Genomic DNA, 22,411 nt, shown 5'->3' with positions numbered 1-22,411 from the left:
ATGATGACTCACAGCAGCATCCTACTAGCCGGCTAATTGTTATACCTGAAGCATACGCAACTGCAGTGCCTTCAAGGACACCGGATGCTCGCATCTACCAGATGGCTCAGTAAGTTAAGAGACGGAAAGAGATTATATTTAATAACACAAAACTATGAGAAACAGGAAGCCAAGTACAGAAAGATCAAATCCTTTAAAACAGCACCACTCACCTTCATGACACTTCACATCAAGAGGAGATGGGACAGTGGTGGAAATGAATAAACGTCAAAGACGAAATGTATTTTTTGAGGGGAGGTAGAGGGGGACAGAGGGAAATGGCAGTATGGAAAAGAAAACAGACTGGGAAATAGAGTGGCGAGTGATTGATCAGAAATAAAATTACGCAGAGAGACGGGAAGCAAACTGATGATGAACGAGGAGAGGGGAAGAGAAGGAGCAGAAGAGGTTTACTGAGGAATCGGCAGGTTGTGGTGGTGTTGCAGGAGAGAGGACGGCGCGAGCTAACCACCAAGAGCGAGGGAGATAAAGAGAGAGAGAGAGCGAGCAGCACAGCCAGCTGAGTCTAGACTGCCTCTTAAAGGAATTTATCTGCATTCACAGCACACATCAACCAATGACAAATGTCGTAGAAGAAGAGGTGTACCACTGACTGGTTATCTGAGTGCAGAGAGGATGGACAGACAGGGGGGAGGCGGCCAATGTCTGTGGAGGAGGACAGCCAGCAATGGGGGGGGGGGGAGAAGAAGAGGAGCTGAACCTGCGTGGATGTGTTTTACAGCCAGGGAAAAGCATTCAGACAGATGAAGGGCATTCAGAGCACTTCCCTCTCCTTCATCACTCTGATCCCAACGCAAGTAGCAGACCGATTCATATAATAATAATAATAATAATAATATTATTATGCACACATACTAGAAAACGATGCACAGATGAACGCACACTGTCATCTCTAGCGGTTGTTATTGCAGAATAATCAGTATAATGAAATGAACTAAGACAGGACTACTTTTCTTTGTAATACAGAAGCCTATCACACAAGAGCGCACAGCATTTCAGCACCATTATTTGGCTGGAGCCCACCCATCACTTTCTCTGCCTTTCTCTCTCTGCCACAATTGTTCCTTTCAAAGACACGCCGAACAGTGCGTCTTTATGTCACTTGACTTGTGCGGGCAGAGATAGGGGCTCTCGTCGACACAATGAAGAGCCCAGGCCAGAGCTGATGTAGGCGACTAAATGCAAAGCCGCAGAGTTCGCATCTCTTCAGCAGTTCCTCAACACGTCACTGATAATTAAACAAGAAGAATGGCAAGAAAAATCCTATACTTGAGATGATTTTACAGGGAAACAAACTCTAATTGGCTACGACCAGCAAGGTTTTTGTTCTAAACTTATTGGAGATTTGGCTCGACAATAAACTACCTGCTTCCTAAAAAGTTTCTCTTTTAACCTTCACAAAATCTTTTGTGTGGATTTTTTTCTTTGTTTTTTTTAAATCATTACTCACATGCGCCATTGAAGCCAAGAATAAGTCAGATGCCTCCACAGCACACTCTGGGTCCTGTTCCCTTCCTCCTCACATACTGTCCAAGGGCTAAAAACACGGTGACCTCATCTATCCAGTTCTGTTCAAAGGTCTGATGTTGTATTTGTTTGAGCTTTCTCTTCTATCGCCTCTCAGCTCATTCTCTCCCTTTCTGTCCCCCAAACTGGCCCTGCCTGCTAAAAGCCAATCTGCGTCAGCTGCACCTGCTGCCTCTGACTCTGTACTTCGCAGCAGGGAGGCGCTGTCTCTTAGAACCCAAACACGCACACATACACACACACATGCTACAGTCCTATGATCAGTCAGCGTCGATGGGCAGGAGGGGGGTCGCTTAAGAATGACAACAACAGCGCATGTCGCTCTCAGCACCATCTTCAAAAGGTTCACCAGACACACACACACTTTCATAAATCCTCTCACTAAGTCTATTTATTTTCTCCCCGCATTGCAGCACTAAGTCCGGTTGTTAAGAAGTGAATAACTCTTCAGATTGCTTCTGATGGAAACACACAGGCAATCTGTCAAAAATTTATGCGAGCACACAGCTAAATAAATAGTCTCCAGTAGAGATTTTTGCTAGATTTACTTTTGTAGAGATTCTGCTATCTCTGCACAATGACTAAAGTCTCAAGATAGACTGCTTTGAAATAAAATCCCCTCTTAACTTTGTTTCTAAAAATATGTTCATTTTCTCTTTATTTCACTATTACATAAAACCTGACAGCATCGAGTTCCTATCATCGTTTCAAATATAAGTTAAAGATGCATTAATGCAGCTGCGTTGGTTAAAACTCGGTTACAGTAAAGTATTTTGTTGAAAGGGGGACTGCTTTTATGGGGCATTCAACACACAGCAAAGATGACTCATGAATGGATTTTGTGACATTAACACAGCGTTGCCACGAACAACAAAAAGTCAATAGTAATAAATCCCTCAGAGTTAACCTTTAACCTCAATTGAATGTGGATATCCGCTGCAAAATGTACCACAAAAAGATTACTCCAACGATTTAGCACATAGAGCCATTTTAAATGCTGATAAGCCTTTTTTTTAAAGTGCCAAAATTCTTACAGCAGAACCAATGATTCTCCACACATTTCTTCAATGTCAAACTTTGGTATTTAGGTTTCCCGCAATGCAACCAGGAACATTTTCTGAACATTGGGCGGCCTATCCTCTAGCTAATGGCTGTAGTCTCAACCCACAACCATCGAGCAGAGATGAGGTGCATGCTAAAGAGGTCTGACAGACCTCTTTTTGCACTTGGTTTTAAAATATGTACGGGGTGACTGGATCACAAGTGGACAGCAGAGGCACATCGTCATTTAAACCTGTGCCACTTGTGTTTGGATCTCATTAATGTCAAAGGGTCCAGTGCACCATTGTTACATGCATCTGTCACCAGTGAAGAAACAGATTATATTTTAGCGAGTGCTAGCACAATGTTTCAAGGACCAATATACATGTATGAGGAGAATGACAGGGCAAAGTCATTCACAGGTTGCAAAAAGGGTAGAGGACAAGATGAAGGACCACCATGTCCTTTCTCGGGACATCTTTTCTTCTTATGTCCATGTTGACGATGCATTTGTAGTTTATACACCAGGTAGTCATATGCGACAACTTCAGCAAGTGTTTGGACTTCATGCGCTGAAATGAGTCAGGGTGGCCATTTACACTTATTTAGCACTTTCCACTGTAATCTGATATCTCAAAGTGTATTTTAATACCAGGTGTAAATAGGAACATACAGTTCTGTGCAAAGGTCTTTAGTCCCCCTTCGTTCCTCTATATTTTTCCAGGAAAATTGGAAACAGGTGCAGTGAATTATTGAAACATGTCCAAACATACATAGAAATACAATAAATAAGACAAAAACAGAGTTTCTACAATTCTATCAACCTTGAAAGTTAATATTAAGTATGACTAACATTATCCCTTGACACTGTCTGAACTTTCCAAGGCAGGCTTTCTTAACCCTTTAAGACCTACCATAGAACCAAGTCCGCCAGAGCTTATCTTTATATTTTTACATGCTGTAGTGCCATTTTTGGGAGCATTTCAAGTTGCTATACATCAATACAACCATTATAGCCCAAATTTTAATAATATGTATGCATTAAATCAATAGAAACTACATAAATTGCAAAAAAGTGCAATAAACTGCAAAAAAAAATTTGAAAATCGTTTTTGTTTTGTTTTTTTTATATATATCTCTATTTAGAGAAATTTAAGAGGTTTATTCCTAAAAACTGTAAATACAAAATTCATTTTTGAGAAACACCAATTTTTATATACTGCAGGAAAAACTAAAATAAATATTGTAATGCAAATTTGCAAAAAAAACTGCATGTGCATCACAATAAACTATTTCCAGCAGTGCAATTTGAGTCCTAAGCATCCCAGAAACTATTCAGAAAAGTCAAACATGACTTTTAAAAACACCAGCAAAGGCTTATAAGGCCCTGAAGGTAAAAAACTACTTTTTCCACGAAGATGACGTCACTTCGGTTTCGGGCAGGTAATGGCGGACATACAGTAGTTCGCGCTGGTGTCTATTCCAACCTAGGAAGTGTTATGAACAGCTGATCGGATCGGCAAAGCGTGGAATATATTATGTTTTTGTTGCTGCCAGTGCTTTATATGCAATTTTTGCAAAGCTATATGTGGAAGGAAACCATGACCTAGGACAAGCTAATGGCATAACATGTAAGTACAACTCCTCCGGTTTCATATGCAAAAAAAAAATATTGCGCTACCTTAAGTGGTTCCAGTTCTACAGAGATTTAAAAATAGTTACGCAAAATAGGGCTGAACGATTATGGAAAATAATCAAATTGCGATTTTTTGCCCCAATATTGCGATTGCGATGCGATATGCGATTATTTTTTAAGGTCTTTGTCTTCTGTATTATTAAACAAAGACAAGCAATACATCATATAGTATGGCCAATACTATATTACATTAATTTTAAACTGTTCTTTCCTGGAAGACAGACCTCTGTTATGATGACATGAGGTGATGCATGAATTGATGACTGACATTTTTATTTAACTTCTTCAATCACAACAGTATATTTGAACATACACAATAGTTTATTTTTAGCTTACAAACATCTGAGCATAAAGTGCTGACAAGGAACCCTGGTGTAAACATTAAAATGAAAGTCAGTACAATGTGCAGATTGCAGAAATATACATAAACAAAATCAGTGGCTTTACCACACTCAGTTTTTCGACATCTGTGAACTACTAGACAGTCATTCAATTAAAAAATAATATTAAATAAATAAAACTAATAAATAAAAAATACACACATCTTACTGATCTCTGCAGTCAGTAACATTACACATAAAGTGCAAACATAATAGCAATTGTATAAACACACACACAAACACGCCTTTAAAATTTAAAGGCGTGAAATTGGACGGTCTAGCCTTCTGATTAGCGTCACCGCTGTCTCGGTGGAGTTTAATAAACTCGGCCGTCTGCTTCTTGCTATCTAAAATATAACCAGACACTGGCGTAAATTCTCGACTGTCTCATACTTCTGTTTAATAAGTTTTCTGTTTGACGTTTAGTCAGCTGTGTGAAAACCAAGGAGGAACCCACCCGGGGGATTAATAAAGTTTTATTTTATCTAATCTAATAACTTTAATCTCAGCCAAACCGATTTACTCACGAACAAACAAAACACTGAAAAAAGCCCAACAATAACATTTTTAGGTTGTCTAAGTGACTTATATATTACGTTTAACCCGAGCAGCGAAACTCCGCGGTGATCTGAAAATGATGTGCCGGGAGTTGTGCCGCTCTCGGCCACATCAGTAACCCTCGAGCTCCCGGCTAGCTGTCGAGCTGGTGGGTAGCAGACGCCTCTGAAAACGTCGAAGCACTTTTGCAAATATGGGATATCTTGATAAACCGAGCAGATATTCGATGTTTACACAACTACTTTCTCGCCTGAAAATATTTTAAAAGTTTATTTTGTGACCCAGAAAGATTAGTATGAGTAATTTTAAAACTTAGTAGCGGCCGCCATTGTTGGAAACTGGAGTTTGGCTGGGCCGCGCTATGAATTCTGGGATATGGTAGTAATTTGGACAGCCTTCGGCGCGTCGCTGTGACGTAATCGGTCTACAAATGCGGCCTCAGGAGGATGCAGCCCATGAATTTGGACATGTCCAGAGTATAATCGCAGCCTTTGCGGTTAGAAAATTGCACTTGATCATGTCGCGATATTATCGCAAATGCGATATATCGTTCAGCCCTAACGCAAAACGGAGCGTGCCCGCTCGGACCGGTTTTAAAGGGTTAAACTAGTCTTCATTAATAGTTCTCCAGTCTTCTTGAAGGACTTTAAAAGATCCCACAGTGCTTCAAAAATGTAGAGGTTCAAGCTCTGGTGAGGCCAGTCCATGGCTAAAAGTGCACCATTGTGTGTTTTTCTATCCAGGTGTGCTTTACTGCAAAGGAAGGGTGTTTGGGATCATTGTCATGCTGGAAAAGAAAGCTGCTGTCAATCAGATGCTTTTCACATGCTATTGCATGTTGGATCGAAATCTGACGGTACTTTCATGTGTACATAACATAAATTTTGACAAGATCTCCAACAACATTGTTTGAGAATGTTGTTGGAGCCGCATTGGAAAGACCTGTCACCACTGATTTTCAGTCTTGTTCTTGCATAATTTGGGATACCTCAACCTTTTCTCTCCCTTCTTTAGGGATGCCTTCTTGATAGCGACCCTTCCACCAAGACCATTTTCTGAAGAGGCTTCAGTGAACACCAGATGGAGCAACTGAAGAGTCAGATACACCTGCCAGGTCCTGTGTCAAGTCTTTGCTATCTTTTGCATTTTTCATAGATTCGTCTAAAGAAATTGGAACAAATTTTGTGTTTTTGTGACTGACTGGTAGTAACAGAGTACCTAAAGATACAATTTGCGTTCTTTGCCAAGTTGTCTGCTATGTATGGACACAACAAAAGCCTGGACAACTATTACTCAGTGTGATAGTACTGAGACTCTCAGACCAATTACCCCAAAAGTATCGAATACATTTCCTGGACTATCAGAGGAGAAAGAAACAAAATTTTCATCACAGTCTCTAATAAGGCCCCTGTTACCGTTGGATTTGCATCTGTGTTATGAAAGCTTTTGCCGCTTAATTACCTCTGGCTAACCCTCAGACAGCAATTATCTTCGAAACAGTTTTAAAATGACATTCTCATGCACCTAACAAATATCCAAGCCTTTATCAATGCTAAACCGAGCTCTGGTGCAAGAGCAAACAATTGAGCCCCCCTGTGGCTTTCAATGTTGTGTAAGGCTTAGGTTTAAATACTCTTAAGGTCAGCTCTCTCTGGTTTCAGTGGAGACTATGCATGGGTTTGACACCCTTACTGAGAAATGGCAAACCAAGTAAAGCGACTCATCCCTATTTAAGCGTCTGTATGACTGTTTTAAATAACAGCCAGACACACTGCACAGAACCTAACACTGCTCGCCCTTGTTGAGGTTTCTAAGGCATCCAAATAAGGAAATTAACTTAGATCAATAAAATCAGTGTATTTAAAGGAAATACTGACTGAATGCATAAAAAAAAAACTAGAAAACGTCACAATAACTTCAATAATTATACTTTCTATACTTGAAGTTCATAAATTTGGGACTTTAAAGCCAAGGACACACACAATAACCCATGTACCCAATGCACAAAAACCACCAAGGCTAAAATAGCAGCTCACAAAGGATGGAGTGCTCAGAATAATGCTTTTAGGCAAGCAGAAACTATTAGTCACCTCTGAGAATAACCCATGCACACAAGTGGGATCTTAGTAGACCAATCAAACAGTGCCACAAAGAAGGAAAAAAAAGAGCCAACAATTTATTACTAACAATAAGAGGGCCAGTTATTCAGGCAAGCCCTCATATCATGTGACTGACACAATTAGGCTTGGTACCTACCAACTATTTGGGGCCTTTTTTGAGGCTGCAGTCTGGCTTTTTTCACTTTCTGCCATCTGTGTCCATGTTCCTCAGTGTAGGAGTCATCTTACCCCTGACCCTTTCTCCGGTTTCCCCTCCTTGCTCCCTCCCTTCCGTACTTAGTTTTGCCCGAACAGCTCCAGTTCTTTTCCACGAATCAGCATAGGTACCCAAAAGCAAAAAAACAAATCCCCTTCAGCCCTGTCCTTGCTTCCTTCTTCACTCCTGTGCCGACCCCCTGCCACCCTCTCCTCTTTTTAGATGTGGAAGCAGAACAATTTTGATCTGTACTCACATAGCACTGCCAGGACCTCCAGCCTACCTACTTTTTTCTTGACCGCTGAGACTGGTAATCTACTGCTGGCATGTTCTGTGGTATTAAACTGTGTTACTGGGACAAAGTGGGTGCCGGTATAAGTGAGTGCTGGAAATGTAGGGCAAAAATGGCGAAAGAGTCCAGTGAAAAATGAGACATACCAACATGATTAAATTATGTTTTGGTCCATGTTTACACCAGTGGGAATAAAGCATGTTGTCGCCTCAGTATTTTGTCTACACTAAAGCTGCCAAGTGACCCATGAAACTTCAAATGGTCTCCAAAGTGGAGATCTAAAACCTCTGGGATTGTTATGTAATGCGAAAAGACAAATATGAGGCCTTTTAAGCAAATGCTGACATAGGATTTCGTGGTCCTGAGTGCCACAGGATCCAGAACAATATTCACTATAAAGCTCTTTGCTTGGGAGGGGAGAATGATTTTTCCCTCCAATTTTGTTTACCGTTTATGTTTGAATTTCTCTTACTTTCTCTGTATCCTAATAAAAAGTATGAGAACATATGTGTAGAACACAAGCACAACAAAATGATTCACCTAACATGCTCCTATTTGTGATGTTTTTGGTAGTGCTAGCTGTTCGGGAACGTTCTATGTGGTGCTAGTGTCCCGCCAGTGGAACAGTGTGTGGTAGAAAGGTTAAAGGAGGACACTATTGGATACATAAACAGTACGTGTATGTGCAGATACTTTAAGCTGTGGGTACTTTTTTTTTTAGCAAAAGGATTATGAAAGCGCTTTGTTTTGTTTCACATTAAATCTATAGTATTTGTAGTATAACACACTTCAGTGACCTTGGATGGCTGCAGCCACCGCATGTGAGGTTAAACGTAAGTATAAGACAAAGCCAGAGAGAGAGAGACAGAGCAAAAAGAGAATGAAAGAGAATGGCTCCTCCTAAGCTGCATCTAGTGGCCGTGCTCTTAATCCTGGCTTCCAGCACATGACACAGCTAACACTATTACAGAAGTGCTTTGATTAGGCCTGCTGCTGCGCGCACGTAGTGACAGACGTAGCGGTGGCAGGGGTACGTGGGGTCCTGTACTTTGGCACCACTTTACAGGAATGCCAGGCCTCTGCATAGATGCATGTACAGCCACACAGTGTAATTAACTACATGTCGACCCAAGCGTACACGGCTTACACACAATCGAAGAAAAGGCACGAGGCCTGACAGATTACATCTGCAAGTCAGTGAATTGGTGTATTACCCCATTGCTGTTATTCTGAAAACTGAGAGTAATGCTCAACAATGTGTAGTTAGCATTAGCCATGGGTAATGTCTTTGTCCTAAGAATGAGTTGCAGTAATGGTACTTAGACTGTTTACAACAGGGAGGGGATTTTCACATGACAACTTCAGCAGCAGGCTTTAATCGCATCAAGGGGTTTAAAAAAACAAACAAAAAACTGTATTTTTATAAACTAAGAGGAAAAAAGCTAACTGAGGACGTAACTTAAGTTTGCAGACAGGAAAACAAATGCTAAATTAGAGAAAAAAGGTCAGTCCATCATCAGTCGTGAATTTGCAGTCAGATTTATCAAAATCAGCTTTCTTTATTTATGTCTGAATTTTTCGTTTTCTGTTTTTAAAATACATAAATTAAGTGTATCCTCACTAAAACCATGGCGATATATTAGTGACTGCACTGAATCTCAATTGTCTTAGTTAAGGGGAGCTGAGGACACAGCAGCTCCAGACTCAGACGTTTCTGAACTACAAATACTCTGTTTATCTCCTGGAATGATTGATGACAACAGAGACGGAACAGTCCACAGGCAGGCCGCTGCCAGTGAACAAATGCGTGCATAAACAAAATCACAATCACGAATCCAGGACTGTCAACTAGGGCTGAACGATTATGGAAAATAATCTAATTGCGATTTTTTGCCCCAATATTGCGATTGCGATGCGATATGCGATTATTTTTTAAGGTATTTGTCTTCTGTATTATTAAACAAAGACAAGCAATACATCATATAGTATGGCCAATACTATATTACATTAATTTTAAACTGTTCTTTCCTGGAAGACAGACCTCTGTTATGATGACATGAGGTGATGCATGAATTGATGACTGACATTTTTATTTAACTTCTTCAATCACAACAGTATATTTGAACATACACAATAGTTTATTTTTAGCTTACAAACATCTGAGCATAAAGTGCTGACAAGGAACCCTGGTGTAAACATTAAAATGAAAGTCAGTACAATGTGCAGATTGCAGAAATATACATAAACAAAATCAGTGGCTTTACCACACTCAGTTTTTCGACATCTGTGAACTACTAGACAGTCATTCAATTAAAAAATAATATTAAATAAATAAAACTAATAAATAAAAAATACACACATCTTACTGATCTCTGCAGTCAGTAACATTACACATAAAGTGCAAACATAATAGCAATTGTATAAACACACACACAAACACGCCTTTAAAGTTTAAAGGCGTGAAATTGGACGGTCTAGCCTTCTGATTAGCGTCACCGCTGTCTCGGTGGAGTTTAATAAACTCAGCCGTCTGCTTCTTGCTATCTAAAATATAACCAGACACTGGTGTAAATTCTCGACTGTCTCATACTTCTGTTTAATAAGTTTTCTGTTTGACGTTTAGTCAGCTGTGTGAAAACCAAGGAGGAACCCACCCGGGGGATTAATAAAGTTTTATTTTATCTAATCTAATAACTTTAATCTCAGCCAAACCGATTTACTCACGAACAAACAAAACACTGAAAAAAGCCCAACAATAACATTTTTAGGTTGTCTAAGTGACTTATATATTACGTTTAACCCGAGCAGCGAAACGCCGCGGTGATCTGAAAATGATGTGCCGGGAGTTGTGCCGTTCTAGGCCGCATCAGTAACCCTCGAGCTCCCGGCTAGCTGTCGAGCTGGTGGGTAGCAGACGCCTCTGAAAACGTCGAAGCACTTTTGCAAATATGGGATATCTTGATAAACCGAGCAGATATTTGATGTTTACACAACTACTTCCTCGCCTGAAAATATGTTAAAAGTTTATTTTGTGACCCAGAAAGATTAGTATGAGTAATTTTAAAACTTAGTAGCGGCCGCCATTGCTGGAAACTGGAGTTTGGCTGGGCCGCGCTATGAATTCTGGGATATGGTAGTAATTTGGACAGCCTTCGGCGCGTCGCTGTGACGTAATCGGTCTACAAATGCGGCCTCAGGAGGATGCAGCCCATGAATTGTATAATATAATCGCAGTATAATCGCAGCCTTTGCGGTTAGAAAATTGCACTTGATCATGTCGCGATATTATCGCAAATGCGATATATCGTTCAGCCCTACTGTCAACAGAGCACTGCATGGCAGGAGATGTTGGTCTACGTTGCTACGTCTGTGAAAGAACAAATGGCTTAATCTGAAAATTACACAGTAAACACAGTGTGGCCAGTGTTATCACATATTCAAGCTGCACCGCACATTCATGGCACATGGCGTCCACACACAGACACAATGCACTTTTCAACTTTAAGGAGGTGTGTTCAATTTTGCATTTGTGGGGCAAGCTAAGGTCACACCCAGGTGCTCAATACAAGTGTCCTAGCGTTCGGACTAAATGAAGAACCTGCAATCAAAACTGATAACAATTCTCTACACAAATGTGCAAATTATTTATCTGTCCTGATATGCGCAGCCTTGTCAGAATATTTCACACAATATTTTGATACAGCTGCCGTGCACACTCCAGGGAGTGATATTTTTGGGGGCAGCATCCTTGGAGGCTGTGTGTGACATGCGCTACTTTCTCTGTGTGTGAATGCTGTCACAGCATGCCTGGTGCTGAAGGAAAGCCGTTGTGACAAGTGGTCTGCTGGTGTTTCGGTGATGGAGGGTAGGATGGGGAGGAGGGCAGCTCTGCCTGGGTCACCTCTAATCTTGTTGGTATAACTCATTTCTTCAAGACTTTTCCATCCATGGCTCCAGATCAGAACATCATCTTGCCCAACCAGTAGGGGGTGCAATGAAGCTGAAATCCCCAACCCCCCCCCCATCCCCCCTCTACTCTCAGTTTTCTTGAGTAGGAGAATTTTAAATACTTTGAGTAAGTTTTTCAACTACTAGCTTCAATGGCAACTTACCATGCTTCTGAATCAGGGATTTCAGTTAAACAAAAGTCCTCTTGACTATACACTTGACTGAACAAATATAATTAGGTTATAAAATTGTCCAAGTAAGAACGCCAAAGTGCTGATAAGTCCCATTTCCCATTAACTGTTTAAGCAAACATCTCCCAAAAGCCAGCAGGACTCAAAAAGAGGGCTTTAACGGAGCTGATCTCACAGCCATGCTTCGATGTGTTTGCAAGTTTAACTCTGACATTCAGACATTTGTATCAGTGGTCTATTCCTTAAAAAGTTGCCTACCAGCTTTTAGGAAAAAAAATATAACCCTGTCTTTTATCAAAATCAAATATTCTTAAGCTCAAAATGTACTTTAAAACTCCTGAACTTAAGCTCAATAAGACACGATTCTATTGCGCAAGTTCAAATTATATTAGAGCTAAAGATGTGAAAACTCTGTTTTACAGGTTTTACAGATTATACACGGCCCTAGACACCTAGTAAACATTTTCTAATATCATATACAGTATTCTGAAAGATGCCGTGTTTATGTGTAAAGATTATGTAGACAGGTTTGTTGACTACAGTTCAGACTGGAGCTGGGTAAGCCTTCTAAGTATTAGTAGGCTGCTGGCCATAACGGTTACTTGCTGTATACCGAGGGCAGGGCTGGAATGTGATAAACATTATGAAGATGTCATCACCTGTTCAGTATAGGGAACCCTCCGAGTTGTTCAATCACATTTAATCCTAACCTCCTGTAGTTTACTGCAGCGGTCCCCAACCCCCGGGCCTCGGACCAGTACCGGTCCTTGAGTCGTTTGGTACCGGGCCGCGAGAGTTGAGGCTCGGGTGTGAAATGTATGGTTTTCACGGTTTTTATCGGTTTTCAGCGTTATTTTGTTATCGTTTATTGTTAACTCGGTTTCTTCTTTTTTCTTTTTTTCGGTACCGGTACTAGTTTTATTTTGTTGTATTTATCCGCGACACCTTAAAGGCCGGTCCGTGAAAATATTGTCGGGCATAAACCGGTCCGTGGCGCATAAAAGGTTGGAGACCGCTGGTTTACTGGACTGATATCAGGTTTACTTCACAATAGGAGTGTATTCTGTGCCCACACTCTGTTCCAAAATTATCTCTTGTTTCTGTCACACATCTAAAGAAGACCCAATTATACAACTAACCATTATTAAAAATAACAGACTTGTATTAGACCAACAATCATATCCTCCACTCCGTTTGAATACTCTGATTAATTCGTCCGTAAAGTGTACAAAATGCCACCTAACATTGTAATAGGTAGTCTCAGCTTGTGAGAGCTTAATGGTATGATTCAGTGAAATTATATGTGATCACAACAGTACTCCCTCGGTACTATTTTAGACTTAAAAATTATGCATATGGCAGTAAATTGGTGCTTACTGTGGAACAAATCATTGAGTAAAATGACTGGATAAAAATATGATTAAAATTTGGGATTTGTTGATAATTTTTGTCAATACTAGAGTTGCAACATTCAGCTTGAGATTCCAGTTAACTCACACAAATTCTCATTGTTTTCTATACTGTACCAGTTCTTGGCATGAGCAAACACAGGAAATTTTGCATTTACCATCACGTGAATTAAATGCAAAACATAAACGGGAATCACAAGATGACAGCAAATCTTAATGGTACAATGTGCAAAATATCATTAATAGATGTCAGTTGACTGATCGGAATCAACTGAGTTCTATTTTCTAACATCTTACAATTCAAGTGCATAATTAGAATAAACAACTCTGGCCACCATTCATCTCAGTGTGACCGTCAGTCTGCTGTTTACCTCAGCTGTAAATATGCTAGGCGTACAGGTCTATTTATGCTGGAGGAGGCTGCAAAACCTTATGAAAGGAGCCCAATACGAGTCAATGAAGTTTACTTCTGTCCGATGACAATGATACCAAGGTGAACTGTGAAAGTTATCCTGAACTTTTGTGTCCATAAGAGCTGCCTTTTTTTGCCCCTTTAAGCTACTGTTAGCTATTGTTAGCTACTGTTAGCTATTGTTAGCTACTGTTAGCTGGCATTAGTGAAACTTTCTTTGAAGTTGATTCAACATCGTTTGATTTCATCTTCATTGGGAATCTAATCAAACTGTTTATCAGAGGGAAAGTGTGATTGTTAGGACACTTGACCCTAACCTTAGCTGGCATGATGTTAGTTTATAACCAGCTGTTTGTGTTTAGCTGGCTGTCAGCCATCGAGAGAGAGGAGGGTCACATCTTATCTGCTGACAATAAGTAATTACAAAAATATCGGGAATAAATAAGCATGTTTATGCATGTTTTCATGTATTAGAGCCTTGGCTTCAGTTCAGGAAATGAGGCTAGAGGTGAGAAAGAATAGAATGAAGTGGACATGAGGTAAAAGAGAGAGCAGTGGAGGAGGAGAATGACATAATGAGAAACACAAATCTTTTGTACAAATGTTACAGTCATATATAGTTTGAAAGATTGATTTTTGAGATTTAAATTTATAGTAACTCATAAGGTACTACTTATGTGGCCGGTCTCTAGCCACGTACATAAAGCCTCATTTGGCGCTTTACCATGGCTACTGTATTCAAGATAGCAACATGGTGGCTTCCAAACCAATGCCCCATGTATTGTTAATGGATTAGTTCTAAGCTTATGAGAATCCAGCTATTAAATGTAAATATTGAATCTAATATTGCTGTCTGTGAAAGACAGCAATGTTAGCACAGAAAGAAAGAAATGATGAAGCATCTATTAAGACATCACATTCAATACCACAACCTATCCAAGTGGCACTGAAGTTGAGAAATGACACTGAACAACAAACAGACTTAGATTCTGAAAGGTTTTTTAAGTAAGCAGCAGAACTGATCAATCACCTTATATCTTTACATCTTCCCAACAAGAACGTTGGATGTGTGTCAACCAACAATTCATGTGTTTATTTCCAGCGTGCCCAGTGACATGTGCAAACACTGTCTGACAAATTACAACTTTGTGGCAACAGTCTCAACCTGTTCCGACCACATACCTTTACTTCAGTCTTCTACTGAAGACATTCAATTGGCCATCAAGTCATGTCCTACCTAGCTTATCCCCATCCCACAAAGTGGCCTCTGGATAGATACCACTGGACTATGACGACTGCCCCCACCTTCTAACCTCACGGCTTCCTGAGGTGTCACGTATCCACCACTTGCTCTTGCACTTGCTGGAGGCAGCAGGGAGAAGGAATGATTTGGCTAGAAATAGCCGTGTCACATGAGCGTATGCAGTAACCAGTCTGCCAGCTGCTCAACCTTACATGGAGCCCTGCCTCATTCGTACAGTCAAATACAAATAAGTGGCAACATTATAGACACAACAGCAATAACCAGGACATGTACACGTTTCTCATTCATATCTGAGACCTCTTACACATTTCGCCACACAGCAGAGTAAAATGGAGAAAACTGCGATACGCTACCATAAGAGGTGACCTGTTTAAATCAAATACAATCTGCAATAAAATATAAATTATTTAAAATAAAATTGTGCAACCAACATAAATCTGCCAATTCTCAATAATTTTACCCAATTTGTCACAGACACATTACCCCAAAATAACAAAAATTGATTTCCCTAAGCGCTGTGCCAACAAACATTTTCCAAAATTTCAAACTGGCCTCCGGGCTTAGTGGCGAAATGATTTCACATTAATGTCAAGCAAGCCCCACTGTGCTCCTGAGAAACATACATGAGCGAAAAGAAGAGAAAAATGCATACTTTCCATAAATAGAACCGCAAGGCCTCACAGTTTAGCAGTAAGCCTGTCATGCTATGCCATTAGCATAGTTAACACAAGGCCAACATCCGAACAAGAGAAGCTCTGTGTGACGCCGCTTTGATACAGACCCTGCCGCTTACAGAAGGCCACCAGAAAGACTACAAAACCGCTCTTATGGGCAGAGTGGAGTGCACAAACAGGGCCAAAAAAAGCACACAACAGGACTGAGAAAATGATACAGCTATCGTAAAATACCAGAGTGTAATATATGGCTAATTGTTTTGTTGTTTGATGGAATGGCTTACATTTCTCATGGGAAGAATCTAAAGGTTCAGGAGGCAATAACTTCTTGTAAGCACCAGCCTTAACAATTTAAACAAGAGATTCCAGCTTTAAAGAAACCAAAACAGGAAAACTAACAGGAAACCTACGGCTGGCAGCACGATTAAAGAAGTGAGTCAGTAAATGCTGATATTTGTGAAGAAGACCGAGGAAACCTTCAAAAATACCACAATCGTCGTGTTACGAGTTCTCGGAAAAAAAATTTCAGCATTAAGAGCTATTAAGGTTAACTTATGGTTTCTAAGAATGAAGGTCTACATGACAGCAGTAAAGGCGGATAGATGAGCATTATGGCTCTAAACTTGGCAGGAGACAGAAGTTCCCTGAAACCAGCTGCATACATATACATGTGTACTAGCCACAAATATTTAAACGTATAATTGCAGCCTCAAGTATTTTGCGTCCTGATAGTTAAAATCTGGTTAAGTACTGAGGTAAAACCGAACTGATGGTTGTAAAATAGTCCAAGAGCTGAAATGGTTTGGGTTATTATCCCAAGCTTTAATGGCCCCCTGACCCTAAGGCACAGCTTAAATTAAACAATTAAAAAAAGGCAAATTTGAAGTTTGCTCGATCTGTTTTTGTCTTCTTTCTCTATCACTGATAGCTAGCAGATTCCCCTAAGTGTGTTTTGCTCTGTGTCCTCTTAAAACACTTGCATGCAAACCTTTCCGTCATCTTCTGTCCTATGCATGTTGTGACCTTAGCTAACAAAATAAGAAGACACGTGATTGATGATATGCTTAACCAGGTTTTCAGCAATAACATGGATTAAGCAATACTGGCATAAGCAGGCATGTAGCACACGCATACACACACACACACACACACACACACAGCATGAAGATTCTCGCTCTTTCAGTGGTATCATGTGATGTTGCCATGGCGAAGGAGGGTTCAGACATAACAGGGTGATTGTGCTCGGAGGGTGAGGTGGGCTGATCAGAAAGACAGACTGTTCTCTGACTGTGAAGCTGCCAGCCCCGGTGCCAACTGCCCTTCTTCCCACAGCGACGCAGACACACCCACTGGCAGAAGGGCCGGACTGCACGGTGGGCAGCCATAACTGAAAGGAGGCGAGCACCTTTTCCTATCATTGTCTTTTATTCCAGGTCATGTTGACAGACAAGGTCAAACTAATTTAGTCTTTTTATGTAAGAAAATCCAAATTAAATCTGAGATAATTCAGAATTCTGATAGTTGTGTGTAACTGCCATCAATGTATACAATATTAACACGGTACAGCTTTATTTTATTCTAGTAATAAGAAATTATAATTCCCAAAAATTGGGGTTAGATTATTTGTTTAAGAATTTTAATTTAAAGTTGTTTCCTTTGTCTTCTTTGACATCATCATAAAATAATAAAAACTGCTTGGTTTCAGGCTGCTATTAACAATGTGCCACTGGAGGCCCTGCAAAATTCTGATTCACTATCCTCTGCAATACATATGAGCAAAAACATTTCTTGGGAAAATAACCTGTAGATTAATTAATAATTCAAAAAAAATATTTTGCTTTAGTTGTACTCCAGCTGTAATATTGCTAATCATAGGGTGAGGTTCTTGGAAACACTCCTTATGACATTTTGTCAACCAGAGGACACTGACGAGTCTTAAAATGTCCCAGTTAAGACATTTATTGTTATTTAGTAGATGTTTTTCCACAAAGTAATTGTTAATGACATGTAAAATATGAGGATTTTGCTATTCTGAACACTTAAAAGTAACTGTTGGAGCTGAAACAAGCTGTCAGCACAACAGTGACAACTCTGCAGCAATTTGTATATTAACCAAGATCATTGTGCATCTGAAAAGCAGTCACTATTTCAACAAGATAAGACTTCACCTAAAATTTTTTAAAAACCCCACTTGATTCAAATTTAGTGCTTATCCCCTTCAACAATGCCTCCTTGTGCAGCCCTGCATAACTACCAGAGCTGCCACGACACTTAAATCATTCCCTGTAGGGTCACTGTTGACCTCAAATATGTACATAAAACAAAATCTCAAATGTTGTGTCACTCTGACCCAAATTTAATATAAAATGTCATCATTAGTGACAAGAATTGGGTCACCAGTTGGTGGCCAAACATTAGTAGAAGGATACTCAAAGTATCCAAGGTAAAAGAACACACAAGTCTTTTTCTACTGCGAATGTATCCACCAGGGTTGGACTGTCAGTACCGATTAACCTGTGACGCACTGAGGCATCGGACAGAGAACATTCAGTCCAAACAGCCTTAACTTTATCACATACCATTAGGCTTTGTTTGGCACAATTCCTCTGCTTTGGCTTCCTTTGACGGCACCTAGCTTCCCCAATGAAATGAAATGATTAGAAATGTTGTTTTGACACAGTTTATTCACATCCTGTGAATATCCCTGCAAGTGGGCAGAGTGGGACTTCAAGTGAGCGATCCTAACAAAACAGGAGCAATCTGAACGTGCATTTCTACGACATGGAAGGAACCTTGAAGGGAAAACCAGCCAAATTTAAATCAGGTTTGGTTTTTACTTTAAAAAACAAAACAAAAAACAATCTAACAAAAAAATCTCAGAGTTTTATCACACCTTCAATCAAAAAACATGAAGGTCTCCTCCATGAAGAGAGACTATAATATGAAGTGCTGTAGCCTGCCTGCTGACAGAAAATATTTTTGTGTAATCGCGAGAGGCCTCAGGGGAAAATAACATTGAACCGGAACTAAAAGCAAAGTCGCAGAGGGCAAAAAGTTCTTAGAAACGACAAACTGTACTTTAAAAGTACAGCCACGAAAACCAGTCTGCTCACTCAGTGTACTGTTGAACATGAAAACATTACGCAATGTACACATACCTCTTCCATGCATAAAAACTCGGCTCACCCCCCGCCCTCCTCCACTGATGGCTAATTTCCACACAAAAGTTCTACTAAACAAGGTTTAGCTGCAAAGCTTAAATATGAGGTGCTCGGTGTCTGTCATGGAGCATTTGGTTAACCATTAGAAGAGAGACTATTGAGCATGTGGTCTAGGCTGTGGTTGCACCCTGTCGCCACGGAACTGGCAATTTAGTGTGAATCATTTTGGTTTGATTGTTTTTTTTTCTCTCTAAAAAGATTACACTCACAAAAGGCAGGTCAAAGTACAGTCAAACATAAACACAGTGGACCGTAATGTTTCCGTGAACGCACCTTAACTCGATTAGATAGTGGTGGAACTCTTTAATAAAAGCTTTGTCAAAAGAAGTCCAACCACACTAACATGTTTTCTTCTCTCCAAAGCTGTCAAGTAAATAAGTACAACAAAAAAAAGAAGCTGACGCTCAAACACAGAAGTTGAACTGAAATGTTCCCTGTGTCAGTAAATCAGACTGCTTTAAAGCAGCAGATTACCCACAGCCGAAGGTGTAAGGACTTTACGTTTTAAAATCCCTGCATAACTGCGTGAAAGCCAGTGAGTCCAGCTTAGGTAGACTGGCTACTGTTCATGTTATTAAAAAAGTTAATCCAAGACACAAAAATGGCCGGATGGTGTAAAGAGAAGCAAACAAATTCTACTACCATTTCATTATTACCACATGGGTGCAAACGCCCTGAACAGCAAGTACCAAGCCAAACCGTTACCTAACACCCTTCCCTGCTCTGTACCATATTTGTTAGCATTCTCCACCCTGTAGTTAAGAAAAACATATAAATAAATAAATAAATAAATAAATAAATAAATAAATAAATAACTTTAGCTCACTCCAGGGACATTTAGGTTGGTTGTGCTTTTGTTTACAAACAGGATAAAAGTGTAGAAAGACAGGGAAGTCATTAATCTTCGTATCTTATCATTCTGCACTTCCATATCTGTCTTAATGCCGATAAAGCTAGAATAGACACAGCAATCAGAGCATTTTATTCTCCCAGGTTATAACCCCTGCTGTGCGAAGCACTGCTCTAATATTTTATTACCAAAACCATATAGGAGAAAAAGCAGAGAATGGAAAACACGTAAGGTAGTGACAGACCCTGATATTTTTGCCCCTTTCTCACCACTGCTTATCATAGCACGCAGACTAATGATTAACTAGAAAACTGCATCATGGGTCCATAAGTAATATGTGACTTCCACTTCCTATGCAAGCAGTAGCAACAGATATCATTAACGTAGTGAAATATTGTTAAAGAAGACAAGAGGACAACTGGATTTGCCTAGAATATGACAATCAGCACTTTTTATTAACTATGAAAATAGCTAAGTGCATACACTTTGGTGCCCAACTTAAGGTACTTGAAATTTACTTGTATTTGTTTTCACATACACTTAAAATAGTTCACGTAAAAAAAAAAAAAAAAACGAGCCTAGCCAAAATATATTACCAGGGACTTTTTATTTGGCACTCCTACCTCTGAGTATTTGCATAATGTTTGCTTACTATCTTACTTTCACTTGCGTGACATTTCAGTAATTTTGTGATGGCGTATTTTTACACTGTGATATTTTTGTTCTGAGTAAGCAGTCTGTAGCGTTTTGCCCAGTTCATTCTGTTGTTCTTCCCACAGCCCTGTGATATTTCTCTTTGGAAAATAGTCATCATGGTGACAATGAGGCTTGCCTTGAGCTACAGAGCTTGCCATCACAGATTCATTTCTGCTCGTGAATAACAGGATCTGCTTTATTTGCTTGTGCTGCCCGACTCACTCGCCTGAAGTTCCACTCAATAATCGTTCTGTCAACAAACCGGAGAAGCGACCCGATGCACTTTTGAGAAGTGCAGGACAGACTACTACTACTCTCAACTGATTAATATTATAGGTCAAAGGGGGCGGTAGTGCGCATGCCCAGTGGAGACCACCGTTGTCCTCAGCGTTTGGTCTGCTCACGAAAAGCCCTGAGAGAAATGCGCGCGTGTGATTAACAACTAAATGATTTATTAGGCACTGAAAGCAGCTCTCAAATTCAAGCCATGGCCGGCTACGGTGGTTCAGAGCGGACAGTGAATAAGAGCTGGTGACTCTCAGATGTGGAGTCACACACACGTGTAGCTTCATTCACTGGTTTTGTCGCGTGCGATCAGCAGCAACAACAGGAACGAGCGCACAGAAATAAAACAAAAATGTTGCCACTCACGGTAAAATGTGACGTTCACGGCGCTGTCCGTCAACGTAACAGGAGTACAATTCGGAATCACCGTAGCGTGCCCGTGAGCTGCTGCAGCCCATTTTAATGTACACACATGCCTCTTTGCCGCTATATTGCTACTTACCAGGCCTCTTCTTCCTTAAACGCAGCCCGCGGGGACGCAGACCACAACAAACGCGCAGGGAAAGTGGCGAAACGAGACACGAGTCCCGTGGAAGAGGAAAAGGCACATGTGCAGCGGTTTTTTTTAATGGGCAAAATGTACTTACCAACGAAATAGGACACCGCAAGAGGAGGGGGGAACGCGCCGCTCCTCTTCGCCTCCACGCCTCTGTCTCTGTCTGAATTTTTCCCACAGCGATCTTCGTGGGTTGCGTCGAAAATTTTCAGATTCCTGCACTCGCTGTCGTCCCCCACTGGACTGGTTCCCTTCCAGTCGGTCGACTCATGTGACTGTGTTGCCCTGAATGTCGCCTGCCGCTCTCATCCGGGCGTTTAGGGATTGAGCCGTCGACTCAGTACCGCTCAGGATGACAGCTTTTAGATGAAGGAGGGGGAATAACGTGAGACAGGGAAGGAAAGGGAGAGAGAGAGAGTGGTGGTCAGTCTAGTGGTGGTACCATATGAGGGGTGAGAGGGGGAATTACAACAATACGATTAATATGCGCATAATTTGCATCTCTAAATGTGGTTTAATTTTTTTTATTCAGAAGATATCCGAGTGATCATCCAATCGCATTCATTTTTTTTTTTTTTAATTAACATTTTCAACGAGTGTATGAACTTTGCTTTAAATCAGTGTTTGCTCATTGCCCTCTTGAGATAAATGCCAGGAGGCCCATCGAATAATACCCGTTCAATGCATTTTTCCTGGTAAGGATGACACAACCAACAACCGGTCACGCTGAACTGAGTGTACCCTCAGATCGAGTTAAGAGCAAACACACTGTCCTGTTCAATCCCTGGATTCGTTTTTATGGTCGGGACTGAACGGATGAGTGCGAGCTCCTCGGTAGAAAATCGATTAATTGGCCACAGCGTTCATTGACCTCACTCTTATCCTGTGCCTTAGAGGTGAAATGCGGGCTGTTTGGTTTCAGGGGTGGATGGTAATGTTTAATCCGTCCACATATTGTCATTTATAATGACTGTAGCCACGTGCGCAAGGCATAAATGTGTTACATAACCGGCCGAGCCAGTCAACAACAGTGGG

At 40.6% G+C, this 22,411-nt stretch overlaps 1 protein-coding gene across 5 annotated transcripts in view; it reads right to left on the bottom strand.

Annotated features, from left to right (window-relative positions):
• slc20a2 (solute carrier family 20 member 2) overlaps window positions 1-21,814 on the bottom strand; it is a 45,493-nt gene extending 23,679 nt beyond the window's left edge. The window contains exon 1 of one of the 5 annotated variants that reach the window (XR_014280131.1): window positions 21,468-21,812. The gene's annotated coding sequence lies outside the window, so the exon portion shown is untranslated. The other 4 variants (XM_082554786.1, XM_082554783.1, XM_082554784.1 and 1 more) reach the window with 4 other exon arrangements.
• Between the last annotated feature and the right edge of the window lie 597 nt (window positions 21,815-22,411).

The sequence above is a fragment of the Aulonocara stuartgranti genome (assembly GCF_965226115.1).
Source record: "Aulonocara stuartgranti genome assembly, chromosome: 12".
NCBI classification, from domain to species: Eukaryota; Metazoa; Chordata; class Actinopteri; order Cichliformes; family Cichlidae; genus Aulonocara; species Aulonocara stuartgranti.
The sequence above is the reverse complement of the archived record's forward strand: the minus strand, read 5'-3'. Positions and strand labels throughout refer to the sequence as shown.